The sequence below is a fragment of the Hesperophylax consimilis genome, chromosome 12 (assembly GCF_061612785.1).
Source record: "Hesperophylax consimilis isolate HC1 chromosome 12, BYU_Hcon_1.0, whole genome shotgun sequence".
NCBI lineage: Eukaryota > Metazoa > Arthropoda > Insecta > Trichoptera > Limnephilidae > Hesperophylax > Hesperophylax consimilis.
The window spans coordinates 21,958,361-21,964,360 of record NC_142847.1 but is presented as its reverse complement, the minus strand read 5'-3'; the positions used below and the strand labels follow the sequence as shown (position 1 = coordinate 21,964,360).

At 34.6% G+C, this 6,000-nt stretch overlaps 1 protein-coding gene across 2 annotated transcripts in view; it reads left to right on the top strand.

Moving 5' to 3' along the window:
- Positions 1–276: 276 nt before the first annotated feature.
- The window catches only part of LOC149419320 (suppressor of cytokine signaling 2-like), a 153,488-nt gene continuing 147,764 nt past the window's right edge, over positions 277–6,000 (top strand). For both annotated transcript variants that reach the window (XM_089637777.1, XM_089637778.1), the window contains exon 1: positions 277–529. The gene's annotated coding sequence lies outside the window, so the exon portion shown is untranslated. The remainder of the gene's footprint in view (positions 530–6,000) is intronic.

Below are 6,000 nucleotides of genomic sequence, written 5' to 3'. Positions count from 1 at the left end.
TATCTTCAATGATTTGAGAATTTTATTAGGAACTGCGTCAAAAATCCAGTGAATTTAGACAATTTTTATTTGAATTATTTATCAGTACACGCAAGCACAAGTAGGTACTTACGCACAAATTTCTTATCTAGCTCGAATCTGTAGTAAAAACATTTAAAAAAGCGAACAAAGATATGAATTTGTTAGGCAACGCACCTTTTCAACTTTGTAATTTGCCGCCATGTTGTTTTGACGGCCAGTGCTGCCAACGGCGAAATATCAGTTCTATACATGTGTCTGGTTGGGCCGACGCTCGTTCGCATCTGTCAGTGAGAAAATATAATATTTTTTGTCTATCGAAATATTGTTTATTTTTAGAACGATGTGCAGTTAATTTTCTGATGTGTTGATTAAATTAGCAACCTTTAAAATACTATAAACAAGGTAATGATGTGTTGTTCAAATTGTGGAAGTTGATGTAAACTCAATCATCAGAGATTGAATTATTCAAGTTCAATTTCAAGAGGAGAATTAAAAATAACATTGAAAGGTAAGAAATTTATAATTTAACTCGTGTTTTTTTATCATGTTTGTGAAATGTTTAAGAGTTTGTATATTATGATGCACTTCTTGTTTTCACAAAGCTTTTCTGTCATGATTATGACATTTCTTGCTTATAACAATGCCTTTCACTATCGAAGTTTTTCGTTGTTTTGTACAATTGAAACGTCAAAAATTTGACATTAGATGATACAAATAACATGAAATTCTACGTTACCTGGTTGTCTGAAGACTTTCAACGTGTTTAAAGACTATGTAGTTTTGTTTTTGTTTATCAACTTATTATATTTGTTTGCCTCTTGAAACATCTGTGAATTTGACAGTAGTACTAAATACATTATACCTACGTAACCAAATTTACGAAGATTGCTATGTTTTTAAAATATGGTTTGACGGTTTGGTTTACGCGTCTTGTCTTTGTGGTTTGGATGTGGCTTGTACCTGGACACACGAACACAAGAAAACGCCATTCTTGTATTCCAGTCCGAGTTGGCCTTCTGAGAAATTGGTCTGGATACGATTTCGCGGAACCCTCCTCGAACAAATAATGTTAAATTGCAGTCGGTGGAATAAAGTTGAACATCTAAAGCAATGGCATCATTTTTTTGTGTGACTTTGATTTGAGTTATATTTTAGATAGAGTTGATGTGATAAATTTTATTTTGTTATTTTTTTTTTTAATTCTATGAAACTATGAGATGAACATCATAAAATGTTCACATATTTTATGGGATGAAAAAAAAAAGTACCTATGATTTTTGCACGAAGGCCGGATTTAAACCTGCAGCCTTCAGACTCCAAGTCAAATAATTAGACCATTAAGCCTGTGACAGACCACGCTATATTATTGTGGCTTGGCCTTTTTCAGCATATCGCTCGCCATACATTCCCATTGAGGTTGTATGGCGAGCGATGTGCTGAAATAGACCAAGCCATAATGCGTACAGCGTAATCTGTAATCTGTCAGCTCCATAATGCTATTCTCACACGAGAGCTATACTATCATGGTGAAACATGCCACATATATATATATTTTTTAATATTGCTAATTTATTAAACATTTGTTCAAATTTCGTATTCCGGCCGATTGCAGGCCTTTAACGCAGGGATGGCCAACAGGTGGACCGCGGTCTACCGGTCGACCGCGAAGCTGATTTAGGTAGCCCGCGAGAGTAAAATAAACTGAATAGGAAAATATGACAAAATAACATTATTTTGAGATGTATTCGCGCGAAGGACTGAATAAGGTACCTACTCACACGCTTTTTCATTATGGTCGAGGACAAATGTGTGTGTCTAATTTGCAACTCAAGTGTAGCGTTACCGAAAAGAACAATTGTTGAAAGGCATTTTAAAACTACACATTCCAAATACGCCACTGATTTTCCATTTGACAGTGAAAACCGAAAGATAAAAGTACGCGAATCAAAAAGCAAGTTAAGTACACAACAACGAAAAATAATGCAACAACGTGCCACGCATGAAAAGCCTGATTAATTTTTCAAAACTAAATCAACTTTTTGAAAATTTTCTGGGTAGGGGCAGGTAAACCTTCGTTACGTAGCGTCGACCTCCGTTAGGTTCTTTTTCCACGCCAGACACTCTTGTGCAAACTTTCCATCCAATTATGATATGCTTATTTTGCCAGGCTTCCGTTAAATAAAAAATAATTAAATTGTACGAGAGAAAATACGTTCCGAGAAATGAGCTAGTCATTAATTTATACTTGCGAAGTTTTTATTGAAAAAGTTTTAATTGCGTGTATTATTTTATGACATAACTTTAGCGTTTTCATATTTTCGTAGGCTTTTCTAGTACTTAACTGTTGTAATTATTTAAACATTATGTTGAAAAGGAGTACTTAAGAGAATTATGAAAGTATCGGTTAGATTAGAACTCCGACAGAAAAAATACTTAAAAACGTTCATGTTTTCAAAATACAAAAGATTTATTCTTTTTTTTTATTTAAACTTTATAAAACATATCTGAATACTTCGCTTTCCAACATAAATACTCAAACAGGGCAATGAGTCCAAATATACTGTTTAGTAATAATAATAATATTTGAATGATTTGTATAGCGCCGTTTTTGTGCAAAATCACCTCAAAGACGCTGTACAAAGACATAATACATTTCTGCAATGATCCATGTTATTACTAACTAAATATGGAGATAATATACAGTACCATACTTACCTGGTAGGTCACTTAAGATTAACACTTAATGAACATTAACTAATTGTTCCCAGTTTGAATGTATTTTCACATTTCATATTACGAAGCTATACAGGGTGTCCGAAGATAAAGTGCACTAACTTCGGGGGGTGATTCTACACGACAGTACAAGTAAAAAAGATAAATAACTTTTTCGAAATTCCAACGCTTTAAAGTAGTTTTTATGTAAAAACAGTTGAATTGTTTGTATGGGAAAATAAACATTAAATGTCGAAAAATGTTTTTTTAAATCTATTTTCTTTTACCATCCTGTAGAATCACCTCCCGAAGTTAGTGCACTTTACCCCCGGACATCTGAATAATGCTCCACTAAATCAAGAAAACTCCACTAAAAAAGAAATCACATAACAGAAACGAATATATTTAAAACAATAGTAAAAACATGGCTGAGAGAGCAGAGTGATAATCAACTTGCAAACAATGTGAAGATAGTGCACAGAGTAAAATTATTCTGTTAAAAAAGTGATCAATATCCTGATAAAATATTAGTCATTCAGAATACATCGAGAACACGCGTTCTTTTCCTAATCAATATCAATATTTGTATGAACACGTGTTCCGCCGTCCTCATAAAACATTGGCTTCTAACTTGTACTTTAAATTCATTTTTTATAGACCTGCTGTCCCGTTTTTAACAGAAGAACGAATAATATGACCAGATTATTAATAAATGAACAGCATTTTATATCTGTCAGTTTTCGCCGTGCGTAAGGACAATTAGAGACTAAATAATAAAATTAAAACTACAGGCCGCGTCAGAACAGGGTGAGGAGGACTGTGAATACTGTGACATTACTTTTATATTGTTTTATACTTATATCATGTACAAACTTTGCCATGCAAACTAATAAAAACGGAGATAAAGTTTGATTTAAAACAACGCCTAATGGAAGTCAAAAGAATGGTATTTATTTGAAGAATCATTTCTTTAAACACATTTGTTGTTCGAGGAACGAACAAGGGTTGGGATAGCCGTATTTTAAAGGGCTATTCCACACATATAAAGCATGGATAGCGCCCATGGCTTATGACAGGCTAATGCGATAACACAATTTGTAAGGTTAATTCACAGTCAACTTACCGGGTGGCGAACGAAACCTGCATCTCGAGAATCATCTGTCAGCACTGGAACGGTGATCGTTGTACGGTAGCACTTGTTATGTTGAATTGGATTGCGATAAAATACGTTTAAGGGAGTATTCCGATAAATAACCGGCGATAGTACACACATTGGTTTTGACAAGACGAACCTTTTTATGCGATTGTACGGCTCACGGCACTCCGTGATTATAGTTGATGTGTGTGATTTCAAACTGTACGGTTCAAAATCTGACCATACTATTGGTCAGCACACGGCCTGTCAAAATCAAATCGGCGTGACGGAACATTTGTAATAGTAAAATATTGCCCTTGGTATCTTCACGTTTTGTTATTTTTATCTACAATGTTAATGTTAATACCTCTACAGGGGTAATTATGTGTAGAGAAATGCACCCCTTTATAAATTTATGGAATTTATAGGTCAAGCTATTAAAGTAAAGCGTACTTACGATTAGGTAGAAACGTCACTAAATTACCTATGCTATTTCAGAAAATCATTTTATGAAAGTAAGGACGGGTTTTTTTACAGAATTTGAACAATTCGTCAAATTTCGAAGTTGATTTCCTATTTCTGTGAAGGTCCTATCCATGTTCTATTATGATTTAAGTTTGGTGAAAGAAACTGGTCAATAATGATATGATAATAGAACTTGAATAGAACCTGCACAGAACTTCAAAAAATCAACCTTGAAAATGATGAATTGTTCAAATTACGTGAAAACAACCCGTTCTAACAGTGGTAAACAAAACTTCAGCCAAAATTTTAATACATTTATTAATGTATCTATTGTTTTAAGTTTTGCTAGCATTCGCATACATAAAAGGAATGTATTTTGATACTTGTACATATTACATAATTGGTATTTTCTCATGCAATTTGTATGGAGATGCCTTTAAAGTTTTCTGTGAAAATGAAACGATATCAGACCACTTGTTCACGTCTTCTTTTGATGGTACTCTCTCCTGTCTGAGGTTGGAATGTGCAACAACTCTACTGGACAGCGGAACTTTAAAAATACATATAGTCCCTATTACTCCCAACGGTCTGGAGCCAGTGAGACTAAAACATCCCCAATTGGGGTATGTTGTGAGACTGAGCGTACTGAGAGAAGGGAGGAAATAGGAAGAGGAAGGTGAGGAAGTGCCTGGCTGTTCAGGTCTGGTCACCAAACATGGCTAAAGACATTACAAGCAACGTTTCAATTCCGAATGGTGGTATTTCACCGGGGTGATACTAATAGTACCTTCCTCAGGTAGGTACTATAATATATTAATAAATTAATTGTGAAAAAACAAAAATTAATTTAATAAAATTTACTTGCGCACGCCGGTATCTGACCTCCGATTGCTGTCTAGGAAATTTGAGAATGTGCCTTCAATTTCACGTCCATTTTCATTAGCATTTCAAAAGCTTCTTTTTTCAAGGTTTCCACGTTATACGGAAGAATAGAAAAAAACAAATCAACGAATCATTATTATTTTAATATAACCACCATAAATACTACATACAGTAGATACATATAGATATATGTACTTATTTTTTTCTGCCATCTTTCATCATTGCATTTCGCAAAACATCTTTAAAAAAATTATCACGATAATTCTATGTGCGTTCTGCTAGTGTTATCCGCGATTATAATCAACAATGCACTTCGATGCGTCTCGCTAATTAATTGCAGTGTGTAAACGCCAGAGCGACTGCGAACCAATTCTGAGAACAAATCATCCGGCCGCCACTCACTTACACCATTACCGCCCCGATCGCATGTATAAGAGCCTGATGCTACAAATTACCGGCGCCAATTATTATTATGAAAAGTGTGCGTTTTCACTTTTTTTGCCGGACCTAAAGGCATACCGGCGATAGCTCCTGTGTAACTTATTGTCATTACAAAGCTAAGATGCAACGGAGATTTCATCGCCTGGACTAGTAAGCATAAAATTTTCTGTGGAACGTGTATCAGAAACACAAATTGCATCCAACACACCAACACAACATACAGTCAACAAACGTGAAGATAATGTACTCAACAAAAATGAGGTCTACACACATGAATATGAGGACATCAATAACCATGAAGACGACGATATCAACAAACACGAAGATGAGGAAATCATGTGTAA